We start from the raw sequence: 27,226 nt of genomic DNA, 5'->3' as shown, positions 1-27,226 counted from the left end.
CCACCATCACCACCACCATCACCATCACTACCTCTGTGCCTACCATCATCATCACCTCCACCACCACCTCCACTACCACCACTACCTCCACATCACCTCTACCACCTCCATCACCACTATCACCACCACCATCACCACCACCACCACTACCTCCATGCCTACCATCATCATCACCTCCACCACCACCACCACTACTTCCACCGTTACCTTTACCACCTCCATCACCACCATTACCACCACCTTTATGCCTACCATCATCACCACCTCCACCACCACCACTACTTCAACCCTCACCTCTACCACTTCCATCACCACCATCACCACCACTACCTCCATGCCTACCATCAGCATCACCTCCACCACCACCTCCACCACCACTCCTTCCTCCATCACCTCTACTACCTCCATCACAATCATCACCACCACCATCACCTCTACCACCACCACTACCTCCATGCCTACCATCATCATGACCACCACCATTTCCACTATCACCATCACCTCCATCACCTCCACCATCACCTCTACCACCACCACTACCTCCATGACTACTATCATCATCACCACCACTACTTCCATCACCACCATCACCTCCCTGTCACTACCTCCATCACTACCATCATCATCACCACCACCATCTCCACTACCACCATCACTTCCATCACCATTGTTACCTCCACCACCACCACTACTTCTATGCCTACCATCATCATCACCTCCACCACCATCTCCACCACCACCTCCATCACCACCATTACATCTACCACCACTACCTCCATGTCTACCGTCATCATCACCTCCACCATCACCTCCACTACCACTACCACCTCCATCACCTCCATCTTCACCTCTACCACCACCACCACCATCAACATCACTATCTCTACCACCACCACCTGTACTGTGCTAATCATGCAACCTTTGTGCCTTTTCAGAAAGATTATCATGGCACTTGCCAGGGGCTCTGCAAGTTGTTTGTGCAAGTTATTTGTATACTCACTAGATAGGGAGCCTCTTGAGGGCAAGGATCCTTTGTTTCAAAGTCTCCAGCAGCTTGCACATGGCCTTGCACATGACCTTGCCCAGAGCAGCCAGGATACTTTTACTTAGTGATGGAACACAAGATTCTGGTGAAACCAAAATTCCTGTGCAAGAAGCTGAGACAAAGTTCCTGGCTCATTCTCAAGTACTATGAGGAGGAGGAGAAGGAGCAGAAGGAGAGGAAAACTTGTCACTTCATGCCGGTCATTGTGCAGGGGTCTGAGAATTGAAGAGAAAGTCTGGGAAGGGTTCCAACCCAGGGAGTTCCCACTCAGTAGACTGGGGACTCCTTGGAGGCTAGTACCAAGCCCTGATTTAATCAGTGCCCCAATCCCTGAGTGCTACCCAACAGGAACCAGAAGTCAGCCAATATCTGTTGAATGAAAGGCTTATTTCCATTAATTTCCTTTTAAACTTTGGACTTAAATCCCCTAGTAGAGTAGTTTTCAAATTGCAGGGGAACATCAGGAATACTCTGGATGGCTTGAGAACAGATTGCTGGCTCTCAACTACAATTTCAGATTCAGCAGGTTGGTGTGGACCTGCTTAGCTAATTTCTAGCCAATTCCCAGGTGGTACCGATGCTGCTGCTCCATGGACCCCAGTAAGAACCACTGCCCCAATGGAAACCAGCAAGAAGGCACCAGGACTGCAGCTCAAGAAGCCCAGGAAGGACCACACTTCCCTACTCCCATCTTTGCCCACCCTCTTCCCCCCTTGAAGGGCCTTCCCCCAGGCCACCAGGACAAAGGTCCGAGGCTTCATCAAAGAGTCCAGCCTAGAAGCTGGGACTGGGGCCCCGGGTGGACCCTACCTGGGGAAGGGGCAGATCCCTGGGTCTGAGGGGCCTCCTGTTTAGCCAACAAACAGAAGGAGCCAAATCACCAACTGGACCTGCTTTTTCAGTAAACACAGCGCAGGGCCGCCTGTGTAAACATGCATTGTCTACTGGCGGATTAAGAAGAGCAAGGGCTGGGCTTTTTTTTTTCTTTCCTTCTTTTTTTTTTTCTTTTTTCTTTTTTTTTTTTAAGCACTGAGAAAAGCCATTAAGGGATTAACACCCCGATTTATGAAAATGGAGGATGATAAAGGAACAATGGGGTGACAGCATTGTGTAAACGACATTGATTCATTTCAGAGACAGGACTGTTAACTGGGAGAAATGGAGAAATAAATGGGACAATGAGGAGATGCTTTTACCAGCTTGTCATTAATTAGCCGAGAGTACAATTGTTTTATTGTCCTTTTTGAAAAATACAAAATTGGTAGGAAAATACAAGCAGTGAGCAAAGTGATTATTCTGTGTCACTGGCTGACATCTGCTTTTCCTTTTCTCCTGAGGCTTGCCTCCGGAAGTGGTTTTAAGAAGGTAGGAAAAGAAACTTTCCACCAGAAGAAGGTGCTTGTGGGGTTTGGGAATGCGGTGACCACCACGGCCCGCCAAGTAGGCCCCAAACTTCTTGTCTGTGGAGGATGGACTCCATCCTGGTCCTCTCTGGCCTCCTTCTGGGAGGGAGTAGGGGCTGGGAGGCGGGAGGTGGCCCCCTGGGAGGTGGCCCCCAGGGAGGTGGCCCCCTCAGAGGTATCTGGCAGCAGGTGGGAAGAGACAGGAGCCTAAGGGAAGGGAGGTGAGCTTCTGGGGGCTGGTATGATGGACCCCCCGAACCCCCATTCCCCAATGTGGGCTTGGTGGCTGGGCCAGTGCGCTTCTGCAAGCTCCCATGAGGTTCCTTCTGTCACGACTGTCATCTACAGTTGGGAGCCAAGTGTTCAAAACATGCCCACGTGGGGAGGCATATAATACCCAGGCTTCTCCAGGTCAGGAAAGTGGACTCCAGTCCCGACAGCAATGGCTTTTCCCCAGAGCCGCAGACAGCCTCAGCCCTGCTTTGGGAAAGGGCACATTTCTGGTTCCATGGGATTTTTTAAAAAAGACCCCGCTGGGTCCAGGAGGGCTCGCTTCCTTTAGTAGGAGCTGAAGGGGCAATGCATGACACAAGCTTCGGGTCCTGCACACGCCCACAGCTGACAACACAGTCTGTGGGGACTCTGGATGGAATAAGTCAGGTGTGTGTTGCCTGGACAGTCCTTACCCGGCCAGCCCCTGGGCACATGCGGTGGGGCAAGGCTGCCTGGAACGGAGTCCTGGTCAATCCTCCACTGGGAAAAATGATTTAGAAACCTGAATGCCCCATATTTAGAGTCCAACGTGTCAGATACAGAAAAGTTGGCCACCTCTGGCTATCTCTCAAAAGACTCAAGCAATCATGGAAGGGTTAACAGCACGTAGAAAGAAGACGGGGCTCAAAGAGACCAACAGTGTGCCTAGCAAGGAAACTGTAAACAGCTTTCCCATTGTTCTTGCCTTCTGTGACTGTTGGTCATTGTTTGGCCTTTAATCTGGAAACACTATGGATATAAATATAGCTATCTTTATAGCATTGTATCTTTGCAAAGATAAAACAATGCATCTTTGAATCTCTAAGCTTTATATTTATATAAAGATATCTTTATTCAGGAAGCTTATGTATGTGCGTCTCCCATAGAAATGTTGAGCTATCATAGACTTTTATCCATTCATACCACACACTCAGCGTCCCCTATGTGCCAGGCACTGCTCCAGTACTGGGCACACAGCAGGGAACAAACAAGAATCCCCCACCCACCCCCAGCCTCCACCCCCTATAGAATTTACATTGCTGGGTATGAAAACAGGCAATGAATACGTCAGTTGAAATAGGACACAGAATAGTACTGGGGAGAAAAATGAAGCAGGTCTGCGGGTAGGGAGTGGGGAGGAAGTGTTATTTTCTAAGAGTCAGGTTCGGCAAGGTCTCCCTCCTAAGGTAACAGTTGAGCAGAATCCAAAGCTCGTGGCCAGGCTGGAGCAAGGGAGATCCAGGCAGAAGACAGAGCAAGTGCAAAGGCCCGAAGGAAGGCGTGTCTTCGGTGGGTCTGAGGCACGGAAAGAGCCCATGAGGATGGAGGACAACTGGGGATAAAGTTCAAAGACAATGTGTTTTTCAGGTCATTGGTGTTTACTGTGAGGGCCCTAGGGGCCACAGAAGGGCTGTGGGCACCGGAGCGACATGATCTGAGGTTACGATCTGAGGTCTGAGGTTAAGAGGACCACTCTGGCCGCGTGCAGAGAACGCACCAAAGACTGTGTGTGTGTGTGTGTGTGTGTGTGTGTGTGTGTGTGTGGTTAATAGCCTCAGCAAGGCCATGCATTCTACGGGACTCACAGGGGCCGGGCTTGTGCTGAAGGGAGGGAATGATGGAAAAGGGCAGGAAGTGTGATACACAGGAGCCCGCCTGCTGCTTTAAAAGGACCACCACTCCCGCCGCTTGGTAACCCCGAGAGAGGGGAGCACAGAATGGTCATAGCTTGTCATCTTAAAGCAAAGCTGGCTTTTTTTACATGAACTCCATGATTTTAAACCATTTACAATGAAGAAAGGCAAACCTGAGGCCAGACAAGCCATCAGTTTATATTTTCCCTGAAACTCTCATCAGGCAAGGAGAAATCCTATAATACATCCTCTTACCCTTTGCTACCCAGCTTCCAGGAAACTCAGGAGTAAGTTTAATATCAAAGCATCATCACTGTTCTGAAACTCATTGGCCCAAATCATCCCCTTTTTTCTTCCAGTCCTCATAGCTTAATGTCTGGTTACAGAATGTGTGCTTTTTATTATAAGCGACCTCAAGTTCTGTTAGATGAGGAACAGATTCTAGCAAAATTACACTGCGGGAGAATAGCTACACTCTTTCGGAATCCATGTATCGTAGGTGTTTGGGGCAAAAAAATACAGTGAAAACCATACCTTATGAAATGTTTGCTGCTGTTTCTGAGGTTCATGTTCTCGTGACTGCGGGCGTCTCAGGAACAGAGCTAGTTGACCTTTCTCTCCATTCCCCTCCCCCAACCTGTTACAGATTCTGTTCCCGCCATCCCCCCTTTTCCTAATTCCTCCTGTTGTGCCCAATGATTTGACCTGCAATGGGCCCTGTCTTCAACTTCCCTGCTCCCCATGCCAGCTCAGCCTGCCTGCGGCCTTGGTTCCCTAGAAAGGCACCTCGGGTTCATACCAGTGGGAACCCACAGGAGGGGAAATCATTTGCATCTCATGTGCCAATTCCGGTCAGTTGGAAGTAGCTATCGAAAGCACATGTGTTAAGAAGGAATCTGAGGTCATGCTTAGGTTAAGTAGGAAAATGCAGGCTGGTAGATTAGGGACGTCTGCTGTCATTAGCAATTAAGCCCTTTCCCGTGGTGGGAGGAGGGGGAGGGTAGAAGTCAGTCCATCCCCTTCCAACAGACTTGCAGGCGGGGGCTCAGGTGAGACTAGAAGCCAGCAAATGTAGGCTGCACCTGTTTTGTTCCGCCAGTTATCAGCCTTCCACGATAAGAGCCTTGGATTCAAATTCTCTCTTTTTCAGGTTGCATGGCCTCCATCCGGTTCCTTAACCTCTAAGCCTCAGTTCTTCATCTGTAAGATGGGGACAACACTTGTACCTATCTCATAGAACAAAGGGGATGATTCAGTGTAAAGACCTTCATTTGGCTATTGTTAAGTATAAGTCGTCATTCAATATTATCTATTCTTGCCATTATCATCAGTATTTTTTATGAAAGTCACTCTTGGGTCTGTGTCTCACCATGTCCTTGCATCATGTTCTCCACCATGTGCCTGACCCGCCAGGAGGTCATTGTCTTTCAAGGTCTTGAGCTATGGCGAAGGCCCAGCTCCTTCTTGGTGTCCTGCTCCATCGTTCACCGCTGCTCTGTTCCCGAGCTTCCCCCAGCTGACTCTTGTCCCCGGACTGGAAATCCAATCAGTTGGCTGGACCCTTCACCATCTTGATCCAGCCGTGGCCACCCTACCAGAGGAAGAGCCCACATTGCATCCAGTGGGCAGGCAGACTCAAGGTCAGACAAGTCAAGTATGGCAGATGCTGAAACTGTCAGAAGCAGATGTCCCTGGTGGCACCCTTAGCACCTTCCCAGGGAATCCTGGTTGAAAAATTTCTAAGAGGCTGACAGAGGGGCAGTTGAGGTATCAGCCAGTGGCCTTGACTGTGTCCTGCATCAGACTGTAGAGAGCCTGGAAGAAGGTCATATCAAGGTCACCGTGTGGCCCCCAACCAAGCAAGGGGTTGCAGGGGGCTAGGGGTCATTCAGGAAAGGCATGGCAGGTGAAAGACGGCCACCTCGGGATTCTAGTTCCTGATTCTCCAGAAAAGGGTTAAGATGGCAGGGCCAGGCCACGTCGACTCTGCAGGCCTATGTTTTTACATCAGTGAAAAGGGGGTAAAATTGTTGTTATTTCACTGAGTTCCTGCAACAGCATATGATTTACTTTATGAAAAAAAGGAAAACAGGGTACACTTATGATTAGCCCTCCTTACAGATGTTTTCTTAAACTCGGTATTAGTCAACCACTGACGAAAAGTGTAGTAGTCAGCACCCTTCTTCAAGGGACAGAAGCCCAACTTCTGTTGCCTTTGGCCTAATCAATATAAGAATAACAATAAGAAATTTACTGGCTCAGGCAGCCGAGAGGTATGGGAGTCAGAAATCCTGGCTCCATGTGCAACCCGTTTTTGTTTTTGTCTTTAAAGATTTTATTTATTTATTTGACAGAGAGACAGAGAGAGTGCACAAGGAGGCAGAGTGGTAGGCAGAGGGAGAGAGAGAAGCAGCTCTCCGCTGGGCGGGGAGCCCTGTGTGGGGCTCAATTCCAGGACCTTGGGATCATGACCTAAGCCAAAGGCAGCCACTTAACTGACTAAGTGACCCAGGCACCCCACAGTTTTTTGATTTGAGAGGCGTCTCAGCTTGGACCCCAGAGCCAGATGTCCTGGGTTCAAAGCCTGGCTCTGTCTCCTTATAGCTACAGGATCTTGGGTGTGTCACTCAATAGTCCGGACCTTGGTTTCCGCATCTGTTGATATTTGGGGCGGTAATAATAGTATGCACTTTACAGAACCCCTGTGAGGAGTAAGGGATGTGATGTAGGACAGGTTTCATATCATCGGACACATAGTGAATGCTATAGTATTTTTATCTATTTTATTTTTTTTAATTTCATTTCATTTAAAGCTGAATGGGGGGCAGGGGGTAGGCAAAGAGAGGAAGACGTAAACTTGCCACTGAGTAGGAAGCCAGACGTGGGGGCTCAATCCCTCCACGAGGAGATCATGACCTGAGCTGAAGCCAGACGATTACCCATTGAACCACACAGGTGTCCCATGCCATAGTATTAATTAGCTTCCATGATTATGATTTATTTTAGTAGCTCTTTTTGCATAATTATTCTTTTGATTAACCAACTCATGAATTTCCCTCTCACTTGGGAAACATTTGCCACTTTCAGAGTCTTGGAAGGAGCAAAGCCCACCTCCCTGAGGGAAAGGAGGAAAATGGTAGATACCCACCCCCCCACCCCCAGAATCCCTTGCAGCTGGAGAGGAGGCGTGTCACCTGTATCCCACCAATCAGAAACATCCCCCCGGGTTATTAATTTATTCCCTGCCAAGCAGAAAGTCTGAGCCTGGGAAGTATTCTTGGGGAAGTGGTGGCCATCATGGTAAGGTGGTGTCCCTGGGACAGCAGGGGCAGGAGTTCAGAGAACCACAGGCAGGGCCACCCCACCTCTCTGGTGCGTTGGAGTGGTGGCATTCGCGCCCTCACCAGACCTTTCCATGACAAGATTAGGGTCTTGACTCCGTCTGCTGAGTGGCCCCTGAGTCTGACTCGCCAATTCTCTAGCGAGCATGGTGAGCCGCCCCATCCCTAAATTCCTTTCTCTCTCTCAAGTCATCCAGAGTCACCTGCTTTTACTAATTACCTTTTCTGATTCAATAATGCAGGGAAGAGATGTTTCTCGAAGCTCTGATAGGATTTTGGCTTTAATTCTTTTCAATGATTAACCTCATAAAGCTACTTCTTACCCTGACCAAGCCGGAGTGGCCGGCCTAGGCGTTAGGACTCTGCAGCTGGCTGTGATGGCCAGGCCAGCCCCGCCTCATCAAGAAGAAGCCAACAGAGCGTAGGCAGCCAACACTGTGGCCAAGAGCCCAGGAATGTGTCCTCTGCCCGCTACTTACCACACCAGGGGGCCTCCTAGACTCCTCAGGGAAGAGGTGAATGAGTGGAAGTTGTGGAGGACTGGGGGCTGGAGGTGGGAATGGAAAAGCTCGTGGCTGCTCTGTGATTGTACTAGAATCAAATACAAAGATCATGAGGGCACAGATAAACATGGCGGGTAGAACTCCCCTCTCCCCCCCGCCCAGAGAAAGCTCACTGGAGAGGAAGCCAATGCCAGTTTCAAGAGGCTTTTTAAGGTATTGGCAAATGAAAACCAAGCAGCCTGATGTCCTTGGCTGAAAGCTCCTTTCTGCAGTAGCCAATGGGGTCATGGGCACAGCTTCTGAACCCCAGCATACTGTGGTCAGTAGTCACCATCCTTCCCCTGGGGATGGCCAAACTGTGGGGAGGCACCAGGCCTGGTGACCACTGGGGGAGCTGGGCTTATTCATTGGCCCCAGGGCCAAAACAGCCATCTGAATGACCCAGGGGGGGCCTGTTACAATGTGGATTGCAGGGTCCCATCTCTGAGTTGCTGATGTGGGAGGTCTGTGGGGAGGCCTGAGAATTTTCATGCTAGCGAGTCCCGTGACGCTCCTACTTTGAGAACCGCTGACTTAGGGGGAGTGACTTACAGTTTCTTCATCTATAAAATGGGCACATGATGACCTCACAAGATGGTTCTAAGGGTCCATGACATTCACAGATATGAAAAAACTATACAGAACTGTAGAGAACTACAAGGTTGTTCGTAATGATGCTAACAAATGGTCCCCAAGTTAAGCTGGCACATGGCTACACAGTCATGGGACCATGCTTGTTGAACCCTGTAATGTGCTCAGTCCCACTCAAGAATACAGAAGTGTGGTAAAGATCCCTACTACCCCGTCAGCAGCCTGTCCCCTGCGATTTCTCATTTTACACTCTAAAAAGGCCTTTGGTTTAGTATCTTGGTTTTACAGGAGAATATGGTAGCTCCAAGAGGGAAAGAGACTTCCCAGAGGCCACTGGCCATGGACACTTTCTGGGGTGTCTGGCCATCTCCCCACCAGCCCTGCCTCTCCCTCTAACTTCCCGCCCTCAGGGCTTGATTTGATGTCACCTTCATGCTTTGTGCCCCTGACCTAAGATCCCAACTCTGGCCAGAGTTGTGGGATCAAAGGTTGACCCCTGACCTAAGCTGGTCCAATTAGTATCTCCCTCCTGGGAGTGTAGAACTTACCCTGAGAGACAGTGACGGAGTGTGCTGACCAGAGGATGCATGTGTGAGGAGGGGGAGGAATAAAGCCTGCACATAGAAAGCATCCAAGATAAGATCTAGAGTGTTTTCAGTAACTTCCTGGGATCCCCACTATATTCCAAACTCTGGATGCCATGTTAGATTTCTAATTCTGGACTTCACAGTAGAGAGTAAAATCTTTTATTTTGTTGTAAGTGAAAAAAAAGTGAAAAAATAAAAAAAAAACTTCTAGCAAGTAACCTATATAATAAAGATAATATCAAATGTCACTCATGTAGCTAAAAAGTCCAGAGGTATTTCTGGCTTTAGATAGGGCTGATTTGGTAGCTGATAAGACCAAGGACTCAGTTTCTCTCTCTCTCTCTCTTCTGCCTTTTGTGATGAGGTATTATTCTCAGGAACCAGAATAGGTGCTAGTAAAATGACTGCAGTACTTCCTGACCTCACATCATATCTCAAGCTATTTAAAGGAAGAGAGAATCTTTTCCAGTTAGCCCTGTACAAATCCTGGGATTCACTGTCATTGGCCAAAAGTAGGCCACGTGACCATCTCAGAACCAATGGACATGGAGATAAGACATATGCCGTGTAGATTAGATCAGTCAGGACTCTCCCTGGGAGCCAAGGGTAGGGTCTGTCCCTGCCACACTACATGATTGAAAATGGAAGAAAGAATTACCCAAAGAACAATTGAGCGGCTTTGGTGGAGATAGGAGGCAAGCGGGAGAGATGTTATGAAAATAACTAACACATTCTCAGTCTATCTGGAGACTTAATTAATGATTCTCTTTTTTAAAATTTTATTTGTTTATTTGACACAGAGAGAGAGATCACAAGTAGACAGGGAAGCAGACAGAGAGAGAGGGGGAAGCAGGCTCCCCGCTGAGCAGAGACCCCGATGTAAGACTCGATCCCAGGACCCTGAGATCATGACCTGAGGTGAAGGCAGAGGCTTAATCCACTGAGCCACCCAGGTGCCTCAATAAATGATTCTTTAAAAACAAACAAACAAACAAACAAACAAACCTTTCTTGGAGCACCTGGGAGGCTCAGTCTGTTAAGGGTCTGACTCTTTGATTTTGTCTCAGGTCATAATCTCTCGGGTCTATGGGACTGAGTCCCAGTTTGGGCTCTGCTCTCAGTGGGGAATCTGCTTGAAATTCTCCCTCTCCCTTTGCCTCTCCCCCACCACTCTCTCGCTCTCAAATAAATAAATAAAATCTTTTTAAAAAATTAAGAAGTCTTTCTTAATTCTAACTTTTAACCAAGGAGTCCTAGCTAACTAGTTGCATGTGATCGTCACATTTTACTTTAACTAATTTATTCTAAATCATTCCTGAGAGCTCCTGGATACTCTTGTCCAGTTTATGGAGGCAGGAAGAGAAAGGAGCCAGATCTCACTCATCAAGAAGAGATATAGAAAATCAGATTCTATCAAGCTCCCTAGCTCTTTTTAACAGAAATGGAGATATTGTTACCAATAAGATATAAACAAGGGTGCCTGGGTGGCTCAGTGGTTTAAGCTTCTGCCTTCGGCTCAGTTCTTGATCTCAGGGTCCTGGGATCGAGTCCTACATCGGGCTCTCTGCTCAGCAGGGAGCCTGCTTCCCAATCTCTCTCTCTGCCTGACTCTCTGCCTACTTGTGATCTCTCTCTGTCAAATAAATAAATAAAATCTTTTTTAAAAAAAGATACAAACAAGACCTAAAAAAATGATACTAAGTAAAATTATTAGGACCAATTGCAAATATCTCCTACATCTTTCATGATGTTTCATTAACTTACAAGAATCCATTTCAATCAAGATTTTGTTGCTTGACTCATACTGAACAAATCTCAGTTTACGTCATTGCAAATTTAAAAAAAAAAAAGACGTTTGTTTTACTAGATGTCTTATATTCCTATAATATTCATATAAATATTTGCAGAGAGGACAACTTTCAAAATCTTACTCAATGAGAATAGCACATAAAATTTCAGAACCATCACAAACACATAAGCCATAAATAATGCTGTATAATTTGCGGGATGGGTGTAATTGCCCAGGAAGAAAATGCCAGAAACAATAGCCATGCACCCTTTTAGGAAATGCTGAATCACCAATGTACACGGTTGCAGAGGACAGCATTGTATGAATAACACAGACTGAAATCTCGGGGTCGGGGAGGAAATTGAAAGTGTTGGGCGTCTAACAAGAAGACGTTTCAGCACTGCCTTACCACTGTGCTTCTCCTCTAGGTCTGCTCGAGCGGAATACGGGACCAACACCGTGTTTGAACATGTGTACAAAAGCACTTCCAACCCACTTCATTTCAAAATTCCTACGATAAGAAATCACTGCGTGATATTTACTCGATGGCACTTTTTCCCCTGGTGAGCTCACTTAGCGGCAACCTGGATTCGACAGTCTGATAACCTAAAAGCTCACATGAGACACCCCCACCAAGCTATTATTGCAGCGATAGTGATTTTTTTATTTAATTTTTTTTTTTTTGCCCCTATTGGCCATTCTCCAATACTCCATACACCACTTTCTTTTTTTTCCTTTTTTCTTTTTTTTCCTTCCCATCTATATGCATCACAGCCTAAGTAGAGTAAAGCTAGCACATTTACTGGTAAGGATGTTGTTCATGGTTCTGGACGAAAGAGTACAGACATTTTACAAATAATAGGACGGTAGTGCCAATGCAATTATATCAAAACTCTTCCTGCTGTCGGACACCCCACTTCCTTCATGAATCTAAGATCTGTAAAACAAAACATAGTAACCATATTCAAACACATTACCATTTACTGACAGGCACTGATGACTCCCATGCAAATGGAGAGCAGTTCAAATAAACAAATGCTTAGTGTTGTCCAATGAAGTGTAAACAAGATCCGCATAAATGAGGGGGCGCTTTCACTTCCTGCACGAGCATCGAGCATCGAGCATCGGTTCCGTAGGGGCTGATCCTATACTGTGCTGCCACATACCTCCATCTGGGTGGGGATTCATCCGCCAAGTTGTCTTACACCTCTGCCTGTTTCTAGAAAATTAGGGCTAGAATTAATGCTAGAACCACGCTAAAGTGCGATCCTACCTCTTACAAATCTTTCTTCTCGTTCGTAGCTGATCATTCCATTACGTCATAATTATTATACGGCTTATAGCGTAAATACATAGTTATTTCCATCTCTCCATCCAGATGGTCGGTTACACGATAATTACAGTATGTTTGTACTTACTGGGTTTAATTACCAGATAATCAGGAAGAACATGCAAATTGCTAGGTTGTTGTTACACAGTACATTGAACCAAGTAAAACCTGTGTATTGCATAAAAGTAAACAAGCTCTTACATGGGATTGTGCACTGTAACCTGTGACGACAAGAAGGCCTGAGGTTTGTTACGGGTCCATTGTGTGGGTTAGCATTACACTTGCTGAGCTTGGATTAATGTCCAGATTACAGTGAAATGTAATAGGAGAGACACTCTGGCTGCCATGCCTGCCATGGGAACAATGGGGGATTGGCCGCAGGAGCAGTCGAATTTGGTGCAAGTTCTTGGCTCTCAGGTCCTACTCTGTTCCAACCAAGTACATTCCAGAGTCACGTGCAAGCATCTGTTCTCAGCCCATCCCTGTGCCTGTCCCAGTGCTGGCATAGAGAGATTGCAAACCATCAACCAGTTAAACCTCTCCCAGAAACAAAATTTCGCTGCAGGCAAAAGTCACCTTCTAGGTCCCCAGTGTGCCCATTCTGCAGACTGGTACCATAGCTGAGAGTCTCCCTATTGCCACACGCAGGGGAGCGCCCAGGACAGTGTCTTATGATTTTCACAATCAGGTCGCTGTTGGACTTCTGCACGTTTGCCTACTTTCTCCTTTTGACTTCAGCGAGGAATTCCTTGTTTTCTAAAGTAGCCAACTTCATCTCTTACTCCCAAGAGTAAAACCTATGACCTTGGCAATCATCTTCCCTCAGCATGCCTACAGTGATTGGTTTACAATTGAACATCTGCCTCAAGCCATTTAAGCCACTCCTGAACACAACATTTTCTGATACCAGAAGCAAGGCCCCTTCTCTTCCCTCCTGTGAGTGATCACGTCTGAAGCCTCAAAAGCCATTACAAGGCATCTTGCAATGGAGAAAGTGGGTCTTTAATGACATCATGGAGCCACAGGATCAAGCTCTTCCTGAAACCCATCTGCATTTTCCAATTACATGAGCGAATCAACTCTTTGTTGTCTGTGCGGTCAAAATTTGGGTTTCTGTTATTTACATTGAGAAGTACAATAACTTATAAAGTTGCCACAACGTACCTGCCTGGCTTGGCACAGAAATTCTCAGAAGTTTCTTTCAGGAATCTTCTGCCTCACAGTCTGGACTTAAGCAATCTTCATGTTTTGATACATCGCGGGACCCGCCCCCCCCCCATTTTAATGAGATATAATTGACTTGTAATGTTTAGTTTTAGGTGTACATGATGATTTGATTTATGTATGTTTTGCAAAATGAGCACAATAAGTTTAGTTAATGTCCGCCACTTCAGAGTTACAAATTATTTGTTTTTGTGATGAGAACTTTTAACTTCTACTCTTTTAGCAACTTTCAAATATACAGAATTGTTCATTAGAGTTACCATACTGTACATTTCCTCAGAACTTATTTCTCTTAAAAATGGAAGTTTTTAAGAACTTACTTATCTTAAAACTGGAAATATATACTTTTTTTTTTTTGGAAATTTGTACTTTTGGACCACCTTCCCTCACCTGTCCCCACCCCTGTCCCCCACCACTTGCAACCATCCATCTGTTCTCTGTATCCATGAGTTCAGTCTATTTTAGATCTCTCATATAAATGAGATTATATAGTAGTTGTCTTTCTCTGTCTTATTTCACTTAGCCCTCAAGGTTCACCCATGTTGTTGCAAATGGCAAGATTTCTTTCTTTGTTTATAGTTGAATAATATTCTGTTGTATGTATCTACCATATTTTCTTTACCCATTCATCTGCCAACATACACTTAGGTTGCTTCTATATCTTGACTATTGTAAATAATGATGCAATGAGGGGCACCTGTGGCTCAGCGGGTTAAGCATCTGCCTTCGGCTCAGGTCATGATCCCAGCATCCTGCTTCTCCCTCTCCTACTCCCCTTGACTGTGTTCCCTCTCTTGCTGTCTCTCTCTCTCTCTGTCAAATAACTAAATAAAATTTTAAAAATAATAATGATGATACAATAAACATGAGAAAGCAGATATCCTTTAGAGATAATTATTTCACTTCCTTTTGGTATATACCCAGAGTGGGATTGCAGGGTCATAGTGTAGTTCTATTTTTAAATTTTTCAAGTGTCTCCATACTGTTTTCCATAGCGGCTGCACCAAGGAACGTCCCCACCAACAGTGCACGAGAGTTCTCTTTTCTTTACATCCTCCCCAACACCTGTTATCTCTTGTCTTTTTGGTACTGGCCATCCTCATAGGTATGAAGTGATATCTCATTGTGGTTTTGATTTGTATTTCCATGATGTTGAACTCTTGCTCATGTACCTGTATATTTTGTTTGGAAACAGCTGTATATCTTATTTGGAAAAATGTCTACTCAGTTGCTCTGTGCATTTTGTAACCAGATCATTTATTTTTATTATTATTGAGTGGTATGAGTTCTTTATATATTTTGGATATTAACCCCTTCCCAGATAAGCGATTTGGAAATATTTTTTCCCACTCCATAGGTCGCCTGATCCATCCTTTCTAAAGCTGACACATTGATTGCTTTTCTTGCTGACTTGAGATGGCATCCCAGTGCCTATCCGTGGGAAAGGCAGCCCCATCCCTGGAAAGAGAGAAGCTGAGAAAGTTTTCTTCATCTGTGGGTGGGGGCTGGGGAGAGACACACTCACCAAGGGTCTGCTCCACTTCCTATAGAGGAGTCTGAGATGGGGGACCCAGAGGCCAGCCAGGTAGAATGTTGCATGTGGTAACAGGCCACGATGGACAGGAACCAAAGACACTTCCAGGAAAAGAGCCAACTTTTAAAACCAGGCAGCCAAGGAAAGGCATGCTGGCAGCAGTTGGTAAGAGCCTGGAACAGATATGTGGGGTGGTGTCCCACTTCCGGGTAAAGATCATGCCCTGGGTCCCTCCTGAGCAAGGGGCTGCTATTGACATCCGGGTCAAGGCTTGAAGCAGCCATATCAGGCTAGACATTCATTTATCCCCAAAACACTCCTTACTTGTCAAGGAATAGAGAAATAGAACTGTCCCACACGTAGTTAAAGACACAGACACCCCATGGTGGCCCTTGCACTAATCCTTCCTGCATCTCTCAAGTGATTCTGACAATTAAGCAATGGCGACACAACATGGCCATCACCAATCTAGAAGAGGCAGGAGGTGTCGGGGGCAGATGCAAGGAGATAAACCGACCAAATTCCAGTTCAAGGACGACTTCCTGCAGGAAATGGCATTTGCCCGTACTCCTGAGGGATGAGAAGCCTTGGCTGAGGGCTGAGCAGGAGGGGAAGTGCTCTCAGCAGAGGGGAGAGCATTGAGCAGAGGTGAAGAGGGCATTCAGATCTCTAGAAAGAGGAGGGGCCTGCGAAGTAGGAGAGGGAGCAGCAGGAGGGTGAGATGGGAAGTGCAGCCCCTGACACAGGTGAGGCCGAACTTTCCAGGACCTGGTCAGCTGGCTGGGGAGTATAGGGTTTATCTCAAGGGCCATCTCTCAACAGGTAGAACAGTACAAACAGATTTGCCTTTTGGTGGGTCCTCGCCCACAGTTTGTCCCAAATATATCTCTAAACCACGTTTCCAAGGTCTTCTTTGGGGGCAGGAAGGGAAAGGGGACAGCACCGATAAAGCCCCAAATTTATCTTCCTATACAATCCATGTGCAGTGAGAGTGAGGCCCAACCAGTGTGTCTCAGGGGCTTGTGCACCTCCAAGTCCAGCTCCCCCTTTGCACAGCTGTTTGATGTGCGAGATGCCCTTGAAATACTTTCAATAAATCTTTTTCAGTTTTTCCTTGAAATAGGAAGCCTTGCACTCAGCTTGTGATTAGGTTGCCAAACCAGCATTTTCCAGACTCTGTTTAGGAGGCACAATGGAGCTTGCCACCCCACGAGATCTCCTGCTTTGTCCTAGCCAGGTTGCCCATTACCCATGGGGAGACACTGCAAACCTCTTTCTTCTGAAACTAGAAAGCCTATGAGGGATGCTGTCAGAATCCGGAAAGAAAACTATCCCTTGAAGTTGATGGCCAAATTGTGTCTTTAGCTGGACCCTTCTCGATTAAGACGGATGACAAAAAGGGCAGGAAATGGATTTTCATTGCCATGAGTTCACCTCCCTGACATTTCTATTTTTTTTTTTTTAATAGGACTTGTCATCATCCTCAGAGGTGCGGAAGGAAATTATGAGGAAGAATAATGGTTACCAGTCATCCAGCTAACAGGGTGCCAGGTCCAGAGTCAAGCACCTTAAATTATCTCACTCTATCTTCACAAGAGCTTTGTGAGACAGAAAATATCATTGTTCCCATTTTCCAGATGGGAACATGGAGGCCCACAGAGGTGAACAGCAGTGAAAACTGTGAGGAGGGTTTAAGCTCAAGTCATCTTGCTGGAATGTCCACAATACACTTGACCCCCAGGGTGATCCCTTTCTTACGCATTAGTAGGAAGTCAGTCCCCAGTCCCGCTGGCCTTTTAGGTCCTTTGCTGCTCAGCACAGGATAGAAATCTGCCTGCTTCCCCAGGCATTTCTCCCTGGTGAACTCCCTTGCTAGAGCCCAGGGCTGAGCCAAGAGAGGTCCAATCACCTGGGCCAAGTTTTCATTAAAATGTGTGCGTGTTTGGGGGGCTTAATGATTATTTTCAGTCCCGGTTCCTGCTTATTTGGTTTGGGTTTTGCACGATTAATTAGGAGCCTAAATTAATGAGAAGGGAAACACGTGTCCAGCTGGTCCTCCCAGATGTTCCTGGAAACAAACTCTCCAATTTGCACAGCATGACAGTGTAAACATGACTTGGGGAGCTCGCTCTGAGCTGGTTCAGTACCCAGCACTCCTGGCGGTGAGAAATGGGCCTTGCCTGGAGTCTGCGCTTTCCCAGGTCTGAAAGCAGGTCCCCTGCGTGTTTGAGGATCTGGTTCTCTCCCGTCCTATGGTAGCGTAGCCAGAGTTCTATTCTCTCGCCCGGATCCTGGGAGGAAGGAAATCGAAACTCGAGCAAGGGCTAGAAAGAAGAGGGCAGCCATCCGAAAAAAAAAGACAGAGAACAGGAAGTTCTCCAGATTTCGGTGGTGATGTCAATTTCCCAGGCATCCAGGGGTACACAGAAGAGTCCAGTTTTCCTTCCCATCCTAACCCCGTGTTCCTTTAATCTTTAGGATAAGGGCAGATGGGCCCATCGATTCCAGTTACATCCAGTTTGGGGTGGTGACTGAACGAAACTAAATCAAAATCCATTGGACTTGTCCAGTAAATGGAGTGAAATGCCATCGGGGGAGAAACTTCCCATCTGTGGTTCCCACTTAGAGCAAAAATATTACCAGTATCGAAGTGGACAATTCTAGGAAGTCCACAGAAGGTCAGGGAGTTTTACACAGTCTCTCGTTCAATGTTGTGACACCTGTTCTATGCAGGTGCGGGGCGCTGGGCTTGTGCACTGAACAAGGTAAGTGTGGTCGCCCTCCTCAGAGAGCTTAGAGTCTGGCTGAACTCCTCCATCAATCACAAAGCCGATCAAGTCCTGAAGTTCCCTTGGGTATACACATAATATGATTATTATCCAGCTTTAAAAATTCATTTGGGAAAGACAAGTTAAAATCACAATGAGACGCCCTATATACCTCTTAGAATGATATGCCTAAAATATAAGACTTTACCTAAAATGGGAATTCCTTTTCCTTAAAAGGAACGAAGTTCTGATGCATGCTACAATACAGATGAAACTTGAAGATGTACACCAAACAAAAGGAGGCAGACACAGAAGGACAAATATTGTGGGAGGTGCCTGGAGTAGTCAGATTCGTGGAGACAGAAAACAGGATGGATAGTCGTGGGGCACCTGGGTGGCTCAGTCGTTAAGCATCTGCCTTCAGCTCAGGTCATGATCCCAAGGTCCTGGAATCGAGCCCCGCATCAGGCTCCCTGCTTGGCGGGGAGTCTGCTTCTCCCTTTGCCTCTCCCCCTGCTTCTGTTCCCTCTCTCTCTCTCAAATAAATAAAATCTTTAAGAAAAAGAGGAAGGGAGGAAGGAAGGAAAGAGAGAGAGAAAGAAAGAAAGAAAATAGGGTAGTCGTTACCAGGGCCCGGAGGGAGAAAGATATGGTGAATCAGTGTCTAACGGTTAGAGAGTCTCAATTTGGGATGATGAAAAAGTTATCAAGATGGATAGTGGCAATGGTCACCCAGCATTGGGGGTGTACGTAATGTCACCAACCTTACCCTTAGAAATGGCTAACGCGGTCAATTTTATGTACATTTTATGACAATAAGAAAAGAAGAAAGATCTGATAGTTCTCACTGAGCACAGTTCCTGGATGGGTGGGCAAGTTGAGATCACCCTCTAAAAATAATCTCCCACTCTGCACTCTTGCTGCAAGCCCCTCATTCAAGTCGGACCGTCCCTGATCGACAGAGCATTAGGTCAACAAATAGTAACGGCATGTTCCCAACACTGCTGTAGGCACTGGGAATACAGAGGAAACCAACACAGAGAAGGTCCCACCCTTAGGGGCTAACACTGTAGGGGAGGTCCTTCAGTGAGCAAGCAAGCACCTTGCAAACCCCCAGCCCCAACATGCTCTGTCTTGGCCCAATTTACATTTGTCACAATCTAACATACTCCCTGTGTTATAAAGTTATCCAGGGTGCCTGTATCTGTCTATTAGAATATAAGCTCCATCACAGTGATTTTGCTGCTGTAACCCCAGAGTACCCAGCACATAGTAACCACCAATACAGGTATAAATAAATAATAGTAAACAAAAATATCAAAAGGATAATTTTTGATTTTCCAAAATACTTTAAAAAGGAAAGAAACAGTGTTCTGTGAAGCAATGTCACTTATAGAGCAAAAAAAAAAAAAAAAAATAACTTGGGGTCTACGATTTTGAAGTAGATGATCAAGGATTTTTTTTTTTTTTTTTAAATAACATCTGAACTGGCACAGGAGGGCAAGAAAGAGAACTCGTGGAACCATCTGAAGGAAGAGTATTGCAGGCAAGGGAAACCACAAATGCAAAGGTCCGGTGGCAGGAAAGCTTTCCTGGGCTGGGGGAATGGGAGGAAAAAAAAAAAAAAAAAAACACAAAACCAATGTGTCTGAAGGGGAGTGAGCAAAGAGGAGTGATGCTAGATGACATCAGAAGTCAGCAGGGACCAGCTCCTGCAATACCTCACAGGTCATGGAAGGATATTGGATTTTATTCTAAGTGTGATAGAAAGTCACTTTTTCTTTGTAAGATCGTTGTGTTGTTGGTTTTTTTTTAATTGTGGTAAAACATACATAGAACTTAGCAATCTGGCCATCTTTTTTTAAAATTATTTATTTATTAGAGAGAGGGAGAGAGAGAGAGTCACAAGCAGACTCCAGGCTGAACACAGAGCCAGACACGTGGCTGGATCTCACAACCCTGAAATCACAATCTGAGTCCCAAGACTCAACGTTCAACCGACTGCACAACCCAGGTGCCCCTGCATTGTAGCCATTTTTAAATGTACAATTCAGTGGCATTAAATACATTCATTCCCTTTTTTGTACAATCATCACCACCCTCGACTTCCAGAACTTTCTCATCATACCAAACTGAAACTCCGAGCACTTTCCATTAGAAGTATCATTACCCTTCTTCCCTCAGCCCCAGGTAACCACCATTCTACTTTCCATCTCTATGAATTTGACTATTCTATGTACCTCGGATAAATGGCATCGTGCAGTGTTTGTGTTTTCACGACTGGCTTATTTCAGTTTCCTTCAAGTCTTCAAGGTTCACCCACAGCGTAACATGTGTCAGAGTGTCATTCCCTTTTAAGGCTGAATAATACTCTATTGTATGTATCTACCGCATTTTGTTTATCCGTTCATCTGTTGGTGAATATTTGGTCTGTTTCCACCTTTTGGGTATTGTGAGTGATGCTGTTATGAATTTGAATGTACAAATATCTCTTTGAGACACTGCTTTCTGTTCTTTGGGGTGTATGCCCAGAAATGAGATTGTTGGATCATATGGTAATTCTAGGTTTAATTTTGAAGAACTGCCTAATGCTTTGCCCAGCAGATAGCCTATTTTATAACCCCACTGGTAGCACACAAGTTCTCACTATTCATCACTATTGCTTGTTACTTTGTCTTCTTGAAAGCAGCCATCCTTATGGGTCTGGGATGGAATCTCATTGTGGCTTTGATTTGTGTTTCATGATGATTAAGGATGCTGAACATCTTTCCATGAGCTTATTGGCCATTGGTAAGTCTTCTCTGGAGAAACTTCCATTCCGGTGTTTTGCCTATTATTTAACTGGATTTTTGTGTTTTTGTTGTTGAATCGTAGGAGTTCTTTATATATTCTGGACATAACTTCGTTTCACAAATAAATGTTTTGCAAATGTTTTTTCTCTGGTTTTGTGGCTTACCTTTTCACTCTGTTGATGTCTTTTGATGCACAGAAGTTTTTAAATTTTGATGAAGCCTGATTTATCTATATTTTCTTTTTGACATCGTATTGAAGAAGTAATTGTCAAATCCGATGTCCTTATGCTTTTCCTCTATGCTTTCTTCTAAGAGTTTTATAGTTTTAGTTCTTACACTGAGCTCTTTGATCAATTTTGAATTAATTTTTGTATATGGTCTAAATGGAAAGTCCAGCTGTGTTGTTTTGCATGTGGGGATCCAGTTCTCCCACCACCATTTGTTGAAAACATTGTCTCTTTCCCATTGAATGGTTTGGATTCCCTTGCAGAAAATCCTTGGACTATGCATGTGAGGGATTTCCTGGGCTCTCTAGTCTCTTCCATTGGTCTTATATGTCTGTCTTTATGCCAATGTCACACTGTTTTGCTCACTATAACTTGGTAGGAAGTTCTGAAATCAGAAAGTTAATACCTCCAACTTTGTTCTCTTTGAAGGTGTTTTGATTATTCAGAGTCCAGAGTCCCTTGATAGCTCATATGAGTTTTAGGATGGAGTCTTCTGTTTCTGCAAAAGCATAGTTGATTTTGATACCAACTGGATCAAATCTGTAGATCGCTTTGGGTAGTACTGGTGTCTTAACAATACTGAGTCTTGCAGTCCACAAACACTGGATGTCTTCTCTTGATTTATGCTCTTAATTTCTTTCAAAAATATTTTGTAGTTTTCAGTGTACACATCTTTTACCTCCTTGGTCAAATTTATTTAAGCATTTTCTTATTTTTGGTGATAATGAAAATGGGATTGTTTTCTCTCTTCAAGATTTTATTTATTTATTTGAGAGAGAGAACAAGAGCAGAGGGAGGGGGAGGAGCAGAAGGAGAAGCAGACTCCTTGCTGAGCAGGGATCCCAATGCATGGCTCAACCCCAGGACCCTGACATCATGACCTGAGCCAAAGGCAGAGGCTTAACCCACTGAGCCACCGAGGTGCACCTGGAATTGTTTTCTTAATTTCCTTTTGAGATTTATCACTATTAGCATATAGAAAAGAAACTGAATTTTGTGTGTGGGCCTTGTATCCTACAGCTTTGCAGAATTCAGTTGTTAGTTCTAACAAGTTTTTCATGGGATCTTTTTGGTTTTCTGTATAAAAGATCAAGGTATCTATGAACTGAGATCATTTTACACCTTCCCTTTCAATTTGAGTATCTTTTATTTCTTTTTCTTGTCTGATTGCACTGGCTAGAACTTTCAGTACTATGTTGAAAAGAAGTGGCAAAAGAGGATGTCTCTATTTTATTTCTGATTTAGAGGAAAAGCTTTCAGTCTCTCACCATTAAATATGATGTTTGTTGTGGGGTTTTCATACATGGCCTTTATTATGTTGAGAAGGTTTCCTTCCAGTCCTGGTTTGTTGAAGTGTTTTTATCAAGAATGAGTGTTGAATTGTGTCAAATGCTTTCTCTGCATCGACTGAGATGATCCCGTGTTCTTTTTTTTTTCTGTATTCTATTAATGTGGTGAAATACATTGATTAATACATCAATGATAGTCACCTGTTGAACCACACTTGCATTCTAGGAATACATCCCACTTGGTCATGGTTTGTAATCCTTTTAATATACTGCTGAATTCCACTTGTTAGTATCTTTTTGAAAATTTTTGCATCAGTATTCATAAGGAATATTGATCTGAAGTTTTTTTTTTTTTTTTTTTCTTGTAGTATCCTGGTCTTTGGCATAAAGTTAATGCTGCCTTCATTGAGTATTCTCTTCATAATTCTGGAAATGGAATGGAAATGGAAAGTATTCTTTTCATATTTCTGCAAGAATTTGAGAAGGATTGTTGTTAATTCACTTTTTGGTGTTCAGGAGAATTCACCTGTGAGTCACTTGGTCCTGGACTTTTTTGGGGGGACATTTTTGCTTACTGATTCAATCTCCTCACTATAGAACTATTCAGTCTTTAAATTCGTGATTCAGACTGGCAGGATTGTGTGCTTCTAGGAATTTGTGTATTTCATATAGATTATCTAATTTGTTGACATGTAGCTCTTCATCATAATCTCTTACAGTCATTTTTCCCCATAAAATCAGTAATAATATGTCCACTTTCATTTCTTATTTTAGTGATTTGAATCTTTGCCCTTTTTACAGAGTCAATCTAGCAAAAAGTGTCAGTTTTATCAATTTTTTCAAAAACTAACTTTTGGTTTAATTGATTTTCTCTGATATTTATAATCATCTCAGTCCACTTTGGTTGTTGTTTGCACAGAATGTCTTTTCCATAATTCCACTTTAACCTAGTTAAGTCTTTATGTGTAAAGTGAGTCTCTTGTAGACAGCTTCTAGTTTTATCATGTTTTTGCACTCCTTCTGCTAACTTACACCTTTTGATTGGGAAGATTAATCCATTTACATTTAAAGTGATCACTGATTTTTAAAAAAGACTGACTTTTATCATTTTGTTATTTGTTTTCTGTGTCTTATAGCCCTTTTGTTCCTCATTTCTATTATTACTGTCTTCTTTGTGGTTAGTTGATTTTTTTGAACTGACACATTCTGATTCTTTTTTCATTTTCTTTTATGTATACTTTATAGATATTTTCTTTGCGGTTATCATGGAGATTACATATAACATCCTAAAGTCATAACAACCTATTTTGAGTTGTTGCCATCTTAATTTCAATAGCCTACAAAAACTCTGCTCCTTTACAGGTTTGTCCCTGACTTATCTTGTGTTACTGATGTCACACACAAATGACATCATTATGCATTGTGTATCTGTTCACATAGATTTTTTATGCCTTTGTCTTTTAAATCTTATAAAAAATAGAAAGCAGAGTTACAAACCAAAATTTCAATAATACTGGTTTTTATATTTGCCTGTCCATTTACCTTTCCCAAAGATCTTTATATCTTCATATGGCTTTGAGGCTAGCATCTTTCTATTCAACCTGAAGGATTCCCTTCAGGATATCATATAGTGCATCTCTTTCAGTAATGGCCCTCTTAGGTTTTGTTTACCTGAGAATGTCTTAATGTCCCCTTCATTTGTGAAAAACAGTTTTACCAGATATAGAAGTCTTTTTTAACAGGCTCCCCACCCCCAACCCCAATCAGCACATTAAATAGAACATCCCACTACTTTCTGCTGAGTAATTGACATAATCTTTTGAGGGTCCCTTGTACATGATGAATCACTTTTCTCTTGTTTCCAACATTCACTCTTCATCTTTTTCTTTCAACAGTTTGATTATGTGTCTAGATATGTATCTCTTTGGTTTTATCTTACTTGAAGTTCATTGAGCTTTTTCAACTTATATTCCATTTATTTCCTCAAAGCTGGGAAGTTTTCAGCCACTGTTTCTTCAAATAACTTCTCTTCCCTTCTTTACCTTCTGGGACTCCCATAAATTGGTCCACTTTATGACCTCTTGAGCTCTATTGATTTTTCTTAAATCTTTTTTTTTTCCCTTTCTGTTCCTTACACTCAATGATTTCAAATACTCTACTCTCAAGTTTGATTATTCTTTCTGCTTCCTGCTTGAGTATGCTCTTCAACCCTTTTGTAAATATATCAATACAGCTATTATAATTTTCAGCTCCAAAATTTCTGTTTGGTTTATTTTTATAATTTCTTCTCTTTATTCATATTCTAGTTTTGTTCATATATCATTTATATGTTCATATACATATGTTTGTGTATATGTTTATAAACATGTTCATATGTTTATATGTTTATATATCATTTATATATCATTTCTTCAATATTTGTCTTTGTTTTCCTTTAGCTTTTTGAGAATATTTAAAACAGTGTTTTTAAAGTCTTTGTCTAGTAAACCTGATGCCTTCAGGGACTACTTCTACTACTTTACTTTCTTTGAGTAGACAATGTTTTCCTTTTCTTTGTGTGCCTTGTGATTTTGTTGTTGTCGCTGTTGCAAATTGGCCATTTTTATTTTATTTTATTTTAAATAAAGTAATTTTTTTTTTTGAGAGAAAGAGAGAGAGTGTGTGTGAATGAGTGGGGAGGGGGTGAGGAAGAGGAAGAAAGAGATTCTTAAGCAGGCTCTGTGATCAGAACGAAGCCTGACGTGGGGTCAATCTCATGACCCTGAGGTTGTGACCTGAGTCAAAATCAAGAGTTGGATGTTTAACCAACTGAACCATCCAGGTGTCCCCCATATTGGCCATTCTTAAAAGGAGCTTTCTCTCTCTATTTTTGTAGAACTAGCTGTAACAGGGAAGTCCTTCACTAATTAGCTAGGCATGCTCTGAGCCTGAGGACTAAAGCGTAAGATCTTCTCAGATCTTTTTTGAGCATGCATCTTTCTTGGACCTGTGTGCATTTTTGATTCCCCTGTATACACAGCTGCCTTTAAATGTTTTGATTTCCCATAGAGTTTCTTCCCAGCTGCTCCTAGGGGTCTTAGATAGTCTACTCTATGTCTCTACCCATGATCTCTTGCTCCAAATGTCCACAGTTTTGGTCCCCCTCCAGCTTTCCCAAGTAATAGCCATTGCTTCTCCCCTCTGTGATCCATGTTTGGTAAAACAAAGATCAGTTCTTAAAGCAGTCCCCAGACAGGTGAGAATGTTGCCAATGAGGACTGCTCTGCTCTCTCCAGTTTGAGGGATGCAATTGGGAACTGGGTTGCTGCCTCCTCCAAACCAAGACCACACAACTTTTAGGGAAGAGATAGAGCAAGGGCAAGCAAAAATGCCACAAACTTTCCTAATATTTTGCATGTGTCTTTTTTCTTCATTGGGTAGTTTTTGATTGCTATAGGTCTTTGACATAGAAAGTTCTTGTGATTCAGTCTTTGCTGAAAAAAAAAAAAAAATCACAGGTGCCTCAAGAAGGAAGACACAGCATAGAAGTTTATTTGAAGTTGGGCCTCAATAAAACATCTATGAAAATTAATGTTAGTGGGGCACCTGGGTGGCTCAGTTAAGTGTCAGACTCTTGATCTCAGCACAAGTCATGATCTCTGGTAGTGAGATCAAGCCCCATGTCAGGCTGGGGCATGGAGTCTGCCTAAGATTCTCTCTCTCTCTCCCTCTGTCTCTCCCCGCATTCACACTTATGTGTGTTCATGTTCTCTCTTTAAAAATAAAATAAAATAAAATGAATGTTAGCACCAAAATCAAAGCAAAAATGAGTGGCAAGGACAAGGCTCAGGAGGGATTGGTATGTCTCAAGGAACTGTTTGGTGGACCACTGAAGCATTTTTAAAATAGTTTTATTGAGGTATAATTGACTTGCAGTAAATTGCACATTTCAAGTGTACATTTGATACATTTTGACATGTGTACTTACCTATGAAAACAACACAACAATCAAGCAAACAACAGCTTTTACATACTAAAGTTTCCTCCTGGTCCTTTGAAATTCCTTCTATCTTTTTTCCCACCTCCCAACTCCCACTGTCCCCCAGGCAACCAATGATCTGCTTTCTCTCACAATAGATTTACTTACAATGTCATATAAACAGAATCATGCAGTATATATTCTTTCTGTCTTCCTTCACTCAGCACAATTATTGTGAGATTCAGCTATGTTGAAGTATGTAGCAATAATCATTCCTTTTTCTTGCTGTTTAGTATTTCCTTATATGGGGATGCCACAATTTTTTATCTATTTATCTGTTGATAAATTATTGGGTTGTATCAAGTTAAAGCTGTAATGAACACTGTGGTATGAGTTTTTGTGTAAACACAAGCTTTCGTTTCTCTTGGACAAATAAGTAGGAGTGGACTGGCTGGGCCATAATAGGTATTCATTTAACTCTTTAAGAAACTGACAAATTGTTTTCCAAAGTACTTATACTATTTTATATTCCTACCAACAGTGAGAGTTTTATTCTTCTAAATCCTCACTAACATTTTACATGTTCAATCTTTTTAATTTTAGCCATTTTAATAGGTGTGTAGGGGTACCTCCTTGTGATTTTAATTTGCATTCCCAAATGATTAGTGATTTTGAACATCTTCTTGTATGCTTGTCTGCCTTTCACATGATCTTCTTGTTTAAATGTCTGTTCAAATCTTTAAGCCACTTTTTTACTGAATTGTTTATTTTTGTTTTTTCATTATTTAAGGTTTTGGGTTTTTTTTTTTTAAGATTTATTTACTTAGGGGTGCCTGAGCAGGGAGCCTGATGTGGGGCTCGATTTCAGGACCCTGGGATCATGACCTGAGCCAAAGGCAGGTGCTTAACTGACTGAGCCA

This window comes from Mustela putorius, unplaced genomic scaffold (assembly GCF_011764305.1).
Source record: "Mustela putorius furo isolate JIRA1106 unplaced genomic scaffold, ASM1176430v1.1 tig00000174_pilon_pilon_pilon, whole genome shotgun sequence".
Classification (NCBI taxonomy): Eukaryota; Metazoa; Chordata; class Mammalia; order Carnivora; family Mustelidae; genus Mustela; species Mustela putorius.
The sequence above is the reverse complement of the archived record's forward strand: the minus strand, read 5'-3'. Positions refer to the sequence as shown.